At 38.8% G+C, this 13,587-nt stretch overlaps 1 protein-coding gene across 2 annotated transcripts in view; it reads right to left on the reverse strand.

The window, feature by feature from the left end:
* The window catches only part of IL1R2 (interleukin 1 receptor type 2), a 47,508-nt gene that overhangs the window by 27,602 nt on the left and 6,319 nt on the right, over positions 1 to 13,587 (reverse strand). The gene's annotated exons all lie outside the window — the stretch shown is intronic.

Below are 13,587 nucleotides of genomic sequence, written 5' to 3' on the forward strand. Positions count from 1 at the left end.
AAATATTTATGAAGTGGTATAGTGAAAAAGCCGATAATGCTAGGAGAAGACGTGGGTTCAAATTCTGTCTCTGATATTTAATGCTAGGAAAAGACGTGGGTTCAAATTCTGTCTCTGATATTTACTACCTGAATGACTTTAGGCAAGTCATTTAAACTCCCTGGGCCTCAGTTTCCACATCCGTAAAATGGAAAGGTAGACTAGAAGGTCTTAGAGATCCTTTCTTTTTCTAAGTCTATGATCCTAGGATTCAAAGTGCTTACTATGTATAAGACATTATTCTAGGATTTAGGGGTACAATAATAAAATGAAGTGTAGATCTGCCATCAAAGGAAAGCTAGGTGGTGCCATGGATAGAGTACCGGGCCTGGATTCAGAAAGACTCATTTTCCTGAATTCAGATCCATAGGTTTCAGACACGGCACTTAACCCTGTTTGCCCCAGTTTCCCTATCTGTAAAATGAGCTGGAGAAGGAAGTGGAAAACCACTCCAGTATCTCTGCCAAGAACACCCCAAATGAGGTCATGAAGAGACAGGCATGACTGAAAACAACTATCATCAAAGAAATTACAGTCTGGTGGGGGGAGATAGAATATAATATGTGTACACATGATGCCAGGATGCCAGGAGAAATCCAAACAAAAGAGCAGTCAAAATTTAGCACTCTCTCCTGTAGTCTTAATAGCTATAGCTATAATAGCTAAATAACTATAGCTATACTACAGCTCAGATAGCAGTTCCTAGCTGCAAATATGAATCCATAGTACTTAAAAAGCTTCAGTAGGGGCAGCTAGGTGGTGCAGTGGATAATGTACCAGCCCTGGATTCAGAAAGACCTGACTTCAAATCTGGCCTCAGACATATAACACTTACTAGCTGTGTGACCCTGGGCAAGTCACTTAATCCCATTGCCTAGCCAAAAAAAAAAGCCTCAGTGAACTCATCTAATGATATGACTTACAGGTGAGGTTGGTAGAAAGCGCTTTGGGAGACTTGCATTCTAGTCCCTGGTCTCATACTAACTAATGTCTGTCTGGGAGATCAATTAACCAATCAACTAGCTTTTATTACATGCCTTCTAAGTGATAGGCACTGTACTGAGCTCTGGGAATATAAAACCAAAAATGAACATGTCCCTGCCCTCAAGGAGCTTACATTCTGTCAATAAGACACAAATTCTCTGGATTTGTTTCTTCAAAAGATGAATATTCTTGGATTCTCTTACAATCTTCCCATCCTATGATTCTCTTTCTTTGGAATGTAACAAACAATAAGCATTCAAAACTGGGCTTGCCTTTTACATAAAATACTTCCATACTTCTCTAGTTATGTGATTAGTTCATTTTTTGTTTTATTTTTTAAGTCATGAATCACAAACATCTGGCCAGGCCTTAGGATGTTGGGTAATTGGGGGGCACAGGTCAATGCAAACTAATAAAAATCTACATTTTGTAAATTTTTAAAAGAAACATAGTTTTCTTTCAAGGACTTTCAGTAACAAGCTAGGACTGACAAAGCCCCTATAAGCTATTTGGTGATGAAGAAACCTTGAGACCTTCTTTGGTAAGTAGAGAACATATTTATTATATTAGTGGATTAAGTATTTAAAGAACAATTGTTTTTAAATTTATGCATATCCTCTGTGATTTTACAAATTGTTCATTTGCTTAACAAAGTCCCTTTTTTCAGTTGACATAGAGATAAATCCGGGCTGAAATGGTCACACATACTTAAATAGAAGAGTTTGAATTAAAGAGATTGTGGTGAGTGGATAGAATGCTAGCCCTGGAGTCAGGAAGACTTGAGTTCAAATTAAACCTGAACACTTAGTTGTGCGACCCTGAGGGATTTGCTTAATCCTCTTTGCCTCAGTCTTCTCATCTGCAAAATGAGCTGGAGAAGAAAGTGGCAAACCATTCCAGTCTCTTTGCCAAGAAAACCCCAAAGTCAGGAGAGTCAGGACTAAAATGACTCACAAAAATAAATAAACACGTTTCCAAATCATTGGAAAAAAATACATTCTTTTGGGTCACTTAGACAGTTTCCCAATAGGCTCCCAAGAATTTCCCAAAAGACAGCAAAGTTTAGAGAACAGAATGTAGGGACATCTGTCAGCTGTGTGACCGGGGCACAGAGCTTCACCTGCCTCATCAGTGAAGGGAAAATGATAATTCTATTACCCTCTTCACAGTCTGTTGTGAAGAAATCATTCTGTATAAATCAAATAACTACACAAATGTGAACTATGTTTATTATTGCTAGTGTGGCTGGAGTATGTCACTAATGATTCCCTAATACTCTGAGCCAGGGCAGCCAGGCAGTACAGTAGATAGAGTATTGAGCTTAAAGTCAGGAAGCCTCATGTTCCTGAATTCAGATGTGACACTGAGTAGCTATGTGACCCCAGGCAAGTCACTTTTCCCTCTTTGCCTCAGTTTTCCCCTGTAAAATGAGTTGGAGAAGGAAATGGCAAACCACCCTAGTATCTTTGCCAAGAACACCCTAAAAGGGGTCATGAATAGTTGGACACAATCGAAACAACTAAACAGCTACAATACCCTGAGAGTCTTAAGCACTTGTGGGTAGGCCCTGGGACAAAGGAACTGTAGAATCAGTGAATGTTAGAAATGGAAGGTACCTACAAGTTTATCTAGTCATTATGGTGTGTGAAGAGTGCTAGGTTTTGTATCTGAAAACCTGGGTCTGAATCCAAACACTCATATTTACTACCTATGTAGCCAAAGGTAATCATAGCTCATAAAAATAACATTTCTAGAATCATTTGAGATTTACCATAACTCTGTGAGATGAGTAATGTAAGTATTATTGTCCCCATTGTACAGATAGGAAACTGAGGGTTAGAAAGGAAAAATAGCCAGGACCTGAACCCAGGTTACTGATTCTGGGTCCAGCACACTTTCTAGTTTGATAATTCATTGCCACTCTATGTAAATTAGCCTCACTGGACCTTAGTTCCCCCATTTGTTAAATAAAAGAATCTTATTTCTTTGAGCTTCTCCATTTTTTTCAGGTTCCCTTTTTTAATGAGTAATCCTTTGGCAGGGAGAAGAAGGAGGAGGAGGAGGAGAAGAAAGGAAAGGAGAGGGGAGAGGAAGGGGTGGGGGGGTAGTACTGGACCTAGGTTCAAGTCATGTTGTTGTGGTTTGATGGTGCTGGGACCCCAGAAATGCAAGGGTACAGGACAGGCTTCCAAAAAATTCACCACTCAAGCCTTCCAGTTCAAGGGGTGAGTTGATTTGTGATGCTAATAGAAGAGAGCGAGAGTCTAAGAATCTGTACAATTTAATGGGGGTAAGATTGGTACTTTTATAAAAGTACTGGAAAAAAAGACTGGAAGATCTGGGTGGGATTAATGAGTGTCAGGTAGCCTGCGTGTGGGCCAGGTGCAGAAAATGAAAAGAGTTAAGTGGTAGGGCCATAATGAAAAGACAGTTAAAAGGATTATTGAGTATCTGGGTAGACTGGGATGGGCCAGATGCCTCAGTCTGAGGCCAGGGACTGGGTTCAGGGGCTGGGTTGTGTGGTAAAGTTTCAGGGTCCAGGTTCTATCGCCCCATCAATGCCTCTGACACACTGTGTGACCCTGAGCAAGTCACTTAACTTCTCAACAACTTCAGCTCTAGCTAACTCTCCAGGGCTTGTAAATTGAAACCAAAGTGCCAATCTGTGTAAATAGACAGACAGATAGAAACTAAGAGATCAAGACAAAAAGAGACATAAACAGAAACTCCATTTCTTTAGATAAAAAAATTCAAACTTACAAAGGTGAACATAAATTATTTTTAGTTCTTTTTGCTTGTTAATGAAAATTCATCACTCTCATTGCTGTCTCCAGCAGATATTTTTCCCTAAAAGTATGCTTTTAGAGGGCAGAGACTATTTTTCATGCTCTTTGTATCCCCAGCACCAGGTTCAGTGTTTTGCCCACAGCAGGTACTTAATATTTGTTTTTGCTACATTGAATCTAGTTGAATTGGTGTCCTTCCCAACCAATACTAATTTCAAGTGAATGTACACTTTCGGAAATGCAATCTGCTTTTATGAAGCAAAAATGCTTTTACTGAAGATTAACCACAGCATAAAAGAGAGAAGCAGTCACTGGGATTTACTGCACATCTCACATGTAAGCAAATTGGTTTTGGTTTTTCCCCCTTTCATGTATGTGTCACAGTGGCAATAAATTCATTCTGTTGTGGTACAGGATGTGCTGCAAGACTTGAATTCTGAGAACTAAACTTCACTGTAGTCACCTCAGGCTGGCAACACAAATATGGTTATCTGTTTTGGAGAAGCAACCTAATCTAGTTTGTTAAGATGCTGGCTGCCCTGAAATCACTGGACAACTCCCACCATCTTCTTCCACTTCTATTCAGTCCACCTTCCTTCAAAGTTAGAGTAGGACTTAGTAATCTCTTATTTTTTTCAGTTGTTTTCCAATCACGTCTGACTCTTTGTGACCCCATTTTTCTTGGCGAAGATACTAGAGTGGTTTGTCATTTCCTTCTACAGCTCATTTTACAGATGAGGAAACTGAGGCAAATAAGAGTTAAGTGACTTACTCAGGGTCACACAGCTAGTGACTGTCTTCACTGGATTTGAACTCATGGGAAAGCTAAAGTGATCAGCTACCTACAATCAATTGAAATACCACAGTTCTCAGCAAATTCTTAAGCCAGTCACTTAAGACTTAATTTTCCTCATCTATCAAATGAAGAAGTTGGATTTCTAGTCCTCAAAGCTTGAAACCTCCATGTTATCTTTGACTCTTCTCTCTTCCTTATCTTCATCTAACCAGTTACTAAATTGTGTGAATTCTGTCTCTAAATATCTCCATTCATTCTTACTTTTTTTTATCCATTCTTTTCTAAAAAACCGCCATCACCCTAGCACAGGCCTCATCATTTACCTGGACTACTATATTTCACCATATAATTATTGTGATTTTATGTCAGTTTTGCCCCCAAAAAAACCTGGGGTGCAACCATTATGTGAAGCTTCAAAAAATTGTGTCTTTCAGTTTCTGCCAGTCTGGAACCAACTTTTTACTCACTGAAAAACCGTCTTTCCACAGCTGTTTCCATGCTGTTCAATGAACACAATCACTTTCAGCTTTCAGCCTGCAGAATAGTTTTTATATTTACCCATAATCAGGAAGAAACGCTTCGCACATTAATGAATCTCTGGCAGAGAACCATACAGGTTAGCTAGGGCAGGAAGATGCAAGTCTTACCATATCACATGACTTATTCACTGGCCCCCCTCTGCACCCCCACACCTATGGCTCTTCATTGGGTTGAGTGGTAATACCATTAGTGCTGCAGCACTCTAAACAAACCATGAAAGTTGGCTTTCAGAAATATACCGACAATGCACAAGAATTCTAAGCTCCTGGTTTGCAATGTGCAAGAGATAAATTCATGTCCACTGGTGAATATATTGCTGCTCTGTTTATCTTTTAAGTGGCACGATGAACAGAATTATACCATGGGACGATTGTAATGAAATGTTATAAACCAGTTTTTGGACTGAAAAAACTGGGTGCAATTATTATGCAGTGAAATATGGTATCACAACTGCTTCCTAATCTCTCTCCCTCCAGCCTCTCTTTTTTCCATTCCGTCCTTCATACATATCATGTTTATCTTCCATGTGCATCAAGGAGACACTATGTTCTTGAAAGTTCAGCCAGTAAGCATGCAATCTCTGGCCAGTTCTACCAAAAGCTCACAGGGCTTGTTATTCAAAGGAATCCACAAACATTTATTATTATATAACTAGGGATGTGCTGAAGCCAGATCCTACTAACTCTGAAGGGCACATTGTTAAATTTTCAGTGTGAGAATTTACAACTGGTAGGCATATGCCACAAATCAGAGCTTGATTTGTTGTTTCCTTGATTGTCTAGACCGGAGGTGTCAAATACTACCAGACTGAACCAGATTAAAATGTAATTGGGAATTAATTAACAAAATAAATAAAATTGAATAGATCATAGATAATGTTAATATGTGGTTTTCTAAGTCAATATGCTGCCCGCATGTACAAGTCTGTATGGTTTAGTGACCTCACTTCTATTTAACACCACTAGTCTAAATTTCAGAAAGTATTATTATTATAATATAAACTTAAATACTTCTTTCCCCCAGAAAGTTGGTTGTTAAACATTTACTAGCACACCCCTGACCTCTGTACTTCCAGCTTAAAAGAAACAAACAAAAAAAAACAACCCAAAAACCATTGCTGAGAGGTGTCTAGTATGTAGAAAAAATATACATGAGAAGATTTATGAGAAGAGAGAACCACACAGCATAAGATAGCATTAATGAGTTGTTATTTGCATCACTGAAAGCCTAGAATTTGAGCTAAGGGACTCTGACTGTGGAGGAAATTGCAATAGGTTCTCAGCTGCTTTTATTATGAGTGCCTCAGCTATTGCCTTAATCTCATCATAAGAGAGGTATGGTATATTCATGCAAAAGTAGCCAGCCCTTGGGTGACTGGAGTTAGAGAACCAACTGGAGCATTAAAAGCTGGCTTTTGAGTCATGGAGTAGGTGTAGCAAGCTTGTCGCCTGGGTGATTGAGGCCGAGTGGTTAGCTGCTGAGTAAACAGATGAGGGATTCTTCATTTTTTTTTATATGGACCCCTTTGTCAGCCAAATGAAATCTGTAGACCATTTCTTAGGATAATGTTTTTAAAAGTGTAAAATAGCATATCACTATACTATACTAAGAAAACCAACTATATTGAAACAGTTGTGTATACACACACACATATGTATACACACACACACACACACTTATATATATATATTTTAAGTTTACACACCCCAGATTAAGAACTCCTGGGATAGAATGAGTATATTGATAGATAGTGGTATTGTAAGTTATATAGTCTTTGAATCCTGTGATTCCATCAAAACATCCAAACAATAATCATAGCAGTCATAATCACAAAAATCATTCATATATCATTTGTGTTCTGATTTTATAGATAAGGAGACTGAAACTCAAAGAAATTAAAATATTTGCCCAAGGTCACACAACTAGTGAATGTATGAAGCTGGATTCAAACTTAGATCTTCTTGACTGTAAATTTGCAGTCTATCCACTACACCAAATCCATGGAAATATTTAGATACAAGAATGCTCAGATTGGATTATGTCCCCTTTTTACTCAAAACCTTTTAGTGGGATTCTTAAGTGCACACTTAGCCTGGCATTTCGTTTAATACCCTCTCTAACCTGGTACCTTCTTGCCTTCCCAGTCGTATCTCATCCTGACTGCTTTCCTCCTTTGTGGATTAAGCTCCAACAGAATTGGGCTACTTTCCGTGTGTATCCAGTGCTTTCATATCACTGAACTTCCTTGGTCAACTTCATTTTCCTCATCTGCAAAAAGAGGAGGTTGGATCAGGCAGCCTCTGAGAATTCTTCCAGCTCAAAATCCAAGATGTTATTATGATTCTGTGCCTCCATTTCTCCGCCCACACAATTACCTGTCCCTAAAATACCACCAGGGCACTTAGGTGGCTCCATCATGCATAGAAGTGCCAGGACTGGAAGTCAGAAAGACTCAACTTCCTGAGTTCAAATCTGGCCTCAGAGACTTACTAGCCATGTGACCCTGAACAAGTCACTTAACCCTGTTTGCTTCAGTTTCTTTGTCTATAAAATGAGCTGGAGAAGGAAATAGCAAACTACTCCAATATCTTTGTCAAGAAAGCCCCAAATGAGGTTATGAGGAGTCAGACGCGACTGGAAAAAAAAAATGACTAGCACAGTGATTTGCACAAGGCAGTACAATATTTGCCTTTTGAGTGAATAATGACTCTATACTTTTGAAAGGGACTCACTCAAGGGATGCATACACCCAGGTTAGTCAGAAACCTTGCCACACTTTCTTTTAGGAGCTGTCTTGGAATCCAAGAACAGAGGCTTGACTTCCAGATTTCTGCTCAGGGAGTCATGCTGCATGGCAGCAGAAGTGTGGTACAACAGAAGGAGTACTGGATTTGGAGACAAGGAAACGTGAGTCCAGGTCCCAGCTTTGCCTCTTGCTACTTAGGCGACCTTGCATCACCTCTCTCTGGGCTTCAGTTTTCTCATCTGAAAAAGTTGAAGTAGAGACCCCCTAAAAGTCCCTTTTCTCTCTAAAATCCATGATGCTTTGAGAATTTCCTGCCCCTTCCGTGGGCATCTGAGCCCAGGGTCAATTTCCTTAATCCATTTTTGTGTGATCATCACTTTGTCCTCCAACTCATCCTCCACTTTTAAATCCATAGGAATAGGGACTAAATCTGTGATTTCACTGATATAGGGAACTCTCAGATAAAGAAACTCCCTCTCCAAATTCAAGGTTGTACTTACTCATCTTAGAATATTGCTTAGGGCACAGACTTTAGCTGACTTGGCCAAGATTATACAGTTGGTTTATAACAGAGGTGACACTTGAACTCAGATCCTCCTGTCTCCCAGACCAGCTCTCTATCCACTATAAAACACTGCCTCTTTCGGAGCCTGCGTATTCTCTAAAAGTCATCCCATTTCTCACTGCTTTAACTCCTGGCATTACCAAACTCTTGTCAAGTAAGAAGAAGCTCATTTCCACATATCCCAGGTCTCATTGTCTTTTCCTGGCAACCAGTATATTGTTGAAATAATTATCCTTCAATTCCCTGGCCTTAGTGCCTATGATAGTGATCTGTGCATAGCAGGTACTTAATACATCAGTGAACGAGGCTTTGGTTCAGAAACTTCTTACACAAAAGACACAGTACCAGCAGGAACTGTTGTTGCTACGTACTCTCTGGAAACTTAGTTTCTCAGTCACTGAATATATTTTGGAAATTGGAGTGAGAGAATGGCGGGGAGTGGGGGGAATGGAGTCTAAAATGTATTGCCGGCATAAAAAAAAAACCTTACACTAGGGTAAAGACATAGAAAAGGTTACTGTCAGTGAAAAGGAAGTGTTGAGCAAAGTCCTGCTTCTATTTGGGCAGCAAGAGCCCTGGTTAAGGCCTCAGGAAAGGGTTAGTCTACTCCCTATTCCGTCATGGACTCCCCTCAATCCTTTCACCTCTCCCCAGCCTCAGTTTCCAATCTGGGAAACAAGGAGGTTAAATCAAATGATTGCTCAGGTCCCTGTCCTCTCTAACAATATAACTAAAGTCATGTTGTTGTTCAGTCATATCCAATTCTTCGTGACCCCGTTAAAGGTTTTCTTGTCAAAGATACTGCAGTAGTTTGTCATTTTCTTCTCCAGCTCATTTTACAGATGAGGAAACTGAAACAAACTGGGTTGAGTGACTTGTCCAGGGTCATACAACTAGTAAGTGTCTAAGACCAGATATAAACTCAGAGAGATGCATCTTCCTGACTCCAGGCCTGGCGCTCTATCCATTGTGCCATCTAATTACTCCACTAAAGCCAAAGATTCATAAATTTAAGGTTAGAAGGAACCTCAGAAACCCTCTAATGGCACCCTCTCATTTAACAGATGAGGGGAAGTGATTTGTCCAATATCACCTTAGGAGTAAATGGCAGACCTGGATTTGAACCCAAATCCTGACTGCAAAATCAGCATTCTTTCACTTGACTTTGGGTTGGGTTTGGGGGGGTTTTCCTAGTATTCATCATGAATATTCACTATTGAATATCAGTGCTACTCAAATACAGTTTCTTTTGCAAAGGAATTCATACTCATTTCAACCAGGAGGAAGCATAAATCCTGGCTTTAATAACCAGCCCTAGTGAATAATGTTGATTAAAGCCATTTATTCTGCCTTATTCTCTATATTGGGGAAAATATATTCCACTGGGGGCATCTAGGTGGCACAGTGAATGGAACATAGGGCCTGGAATCAGGAAGACCTGAGTTCAAATCCAGCCTCAGCCCTGTTTGCCTCAGTTCCTCATCTCTAAAATGAGCCGGAGAAGAAAATGGCAAACCACTGTAATATCTTTGCCAAGAAAACCCCAAATGGGGTCACGAAAAGTCAGACATGACTGAAATGATTGAATAACAACAGAAATAGTCAACTGATAATAACTATGAAGAATCTGAAGGGATCATTCATGCCACAGTGTGGAAAGTGCTGGAGTGGGAGATGAGAGACCCTGGTTCTAGTCCTAACTCTAATAACAATAATATTAATTCTATAACAACAACAATAGCAGCAGTAATGACAACAACACTATTCCATTAATAAATAAATAATTGATTAATAACTGATAATAATAATGTTGGTGACAATAACATTCATATGGTATTCTAAAGTTTGAAAAAATACTTCACATATGTTATTTCATTTACTCCTCAACAATTCTGTGAGGTAGGTGCTATTGTTATCCCCATTTTGTAGATAAGGAAACTGAAGCTGAGAGAGGTTTGGAGACTTAACCCAAAATCTCACAGCTAAGGGAGTGTTTAAGGCAACATTTGAACTCAAGTCTTCCTAACTCCAAATCCAGCACTCTATTCATTGTACTATATGGGTGCTTCCACTCATTTATAGCCTTGAGCAAATCACTTAACCTTTCTCTAGGCCTCAGTTTCAACACTGTCCCCACCCACAACTTTAGAGAATGCAAATCAAATTGCATGTCTATGGATATAGTTTCAAGTCCAGAAGTGGAAAATTGTCTGGAGAAATGAAGTCAATGTCTAGGAAGCAGGACTTTGTTCTAACGGGAGAAAAGGAAAAACCTAAAACTTGGGAAAGGATGATTTTTTTAAAAAATTTTTTTATTCTTTAATTGACCCTCGGGGAAGAATGGTGTTGGTTTGGTACCATCAGCTCTAGAGAAATATTTGCTGTATTGTGAATTTTCCAGGAAGTGGCTTCAGATGAATGAAACACAAGAGCATGATAGTAATGATTTCATTACTCAAAACCTCAGAATAGGGCTGCAACTAAGGTCTCTGGGAAATGGTGAGTCCTCTGCTAAGCATAGAGGAAAAAGGAATTAGGATTGTGCAAATTCATTCTAAAAAAAATGCTATTTCCCTACCATAATTTCTTAAAGGGCATTTATTCAGCACAAATTTAGAAACTGAATTGACTTTTGAAAGAGAGTGAGAGAGGGGAGATTCATTTCATTGAAGTTCCCTGACTTTGAATTTAGAGGAGAGAAGGAAGGAAAAGGAAAGAAATAGAAGGAAAAGAAGGAATAAAAAAAGGAAGAAGCAGAAAAATAGGAGGAGAAAGAGGAGAAGAAGATAAAGCTGAAGGAGGAGAGAATGAATGAATAATTGAAAAAAGTATTGATTAAGCACTTTGCTATGTGTCAAGCACTATGTTAAGCATTGCTGGTACAAATAAAAAAAATTATATAGTTCCTCCTCTCAATATTAATAGAGAAAGAAAGAACATGTAGGGGTGTGGGGCCAAGGATAAATGTTTTGGATAGGGAAGTCAGAGAGAATGGTGATTAAACTTAGAGAGCAGTTGATTTACATGTCTCCACCAGGAATGGTAGTGATAATATACTTGTTCTCAGAAATGGAATCTAAAAGGGAAGGGAAGCATGGTAAAACTAGGGACATTCAGCAGCCTGTGTTGTAGAAATGACTGAGAAGTAGCAGGGTAAAGGGATGAGATGGGTGAAGTGAAGGATCACCATCAGATCCCTGGGCCACAGCTGTAAATGGAGGTGAAGAAAGCTCCAGTGTAGGACGAATGACATGGAGGCATTCCATTTACTGGGAAGTGAGATTTCCCATCTTACACCAGGACTGAGACCTGAGCAAAGAGAATTTTTACAAGTTACTGGCTGCTCTTCTTTCTAATTCTCACACTTTTGTCCTTCCACTTTCCCTTGGCTTCTGCCTATGCTTACTGCTGATAGAAATATAATGTTATTTGAAAAAGATTTTCAAATGATGAAATAAATCATGGTGCCAAAGTAACCCATGAGAATCATAATAAACTTGGATTCTTTAAAAAAAGCACTCACTCATTCACCAACATATGAGTGTTTAAAGTACAATTAGACATAATTAAAGGAGACAAATCAATTACTCTTAAGCAATTCGATTTTCAAAAAAAAATAAGTAAATTGATAACATTGAGATAATTTTTAGGGACTAGCACCTTCTCATAATAATAGCTTACATTTATACAGTACTCTGCATAACCTTATCTCATTTGATGTTCATAACAACCTCTTGAAGTAGGTGCTATTATCATCCCCATTTTCTAGGTGAAGAAATTGAGGGTCAGAGAGGCTAAGTGATTTGCTCAGCGTCACACAGCTAGTGTCTGAGGAGTATTTGAACCTAGGTCATCCTGGCTCCAAGTCTATCAACTATTCTCTGCTATCTCAATATAGGACTGACTATAGGCATCACCTATAGGTTCTAAAATAAGTTGTTCAAAGTCCAAACATAATTTTATTAGTACAAAGTAAACCCTTCATGATTCTGTTTTTAAAATATCTCAGACATGAACTCTGAAGATTTCTGAAAAGAAAAGGGAATGCTGAAATAATGTAAAACGTATTTTGGACTAATATGCAGAATAAGAAATGCAATTTTGGACGTGACCAACGTAGAAATATATTATACATGACTATGTTTATGTGGAACAAGGGTCCCTTTTTATTTTTATTTTCCTCTTTCTTTTCAGTGCATGTAGGGAGACAGAAAAGAGGGAAAATGAATGCCTGATAATTGGGGCAATTTTTTTTAATTTTTAAGAATTTCTTTTTCCAAGATATTTTGAAATAAATTTCCAGAAAATTTAGCAGAATTTGACAGTACTATGAGAAGAGAGAAGGGAATAAGCATTTATTAAGTATTTGCTATGTGCCAAGCACTATACTAAGTGTTTTAGAAATGTTATCCCATCTGATCCTCACAACTCTGGGAGGTGGGTGCTATTATTATCCCCATTTCACAGCTGAGGGAACTGAGGCAGACAAAAGTTAAGCAACTTTTCCAGGGTCACACAGCTAGTTAGCTGGTCAGGTTTGAACGCAAGTCTTCCTAACTTCCCTCTCAGCACTCTATCCACTGCTGTTTTGCCTCTTTTTTGTATCTCTGGTGGTTTAGCACAGTGCCCAGCACGTACTAGACCCTTCATACAGTTAGTTATCCCTTCCACATGTAACTTTCTCCATTGAGGTTTCAATATATCATGGGTTGGCACAAGAAATTAAATGAGAATTTTGGGGGAGTTTTGTAGAAGCCTCAGATAACACACAAAGGCCAGTAAATGATAGGGAAGAAATTTAGAAACTCAGAAATGCATAAAATATATGTATAGTATTATATGATATCACCATATTTTACTTTTTAAAACCATAAATATACCCAAATTTTACAATAAGGTACTGTAAACACCCCATAAAAGAAAAAGAAAAAATTCAGACTTCTCTGGTACAAGAGGAGAGCCAAAAAATTTTACATGGATTTTCCAGATCAAGGGGGTGATGCACCCTAACCCTCGTGGAAGGGATAACTGTAGATGTTTAGCGACTGAATGACTGATTATACCACCTAGCTGCCTTAGGGGAACACCTACGGTTTACTCCATGGAAGTACAGGTTAGGATTGGAAGTAGT

The sequence above is a fragment of the Phascolarctos cinereus genome, unplaced genomic scaffold (genome assembly GCF_003287225.1).
Source record: "Phascolarctos cinereus isolate Bilbo 61053 unplaced genomic scaffold, phaCin_HiC Scaffold_7;HRSCAF=346, whole genome shotgun sequence".
Classification (NCBI taxonomy): Eukaryota; Metazoa; Chordata; class Mammalia; order Diprotodontia; family Phascolarctidae; genus Phascolarctos; species Phascolarctos cinereus.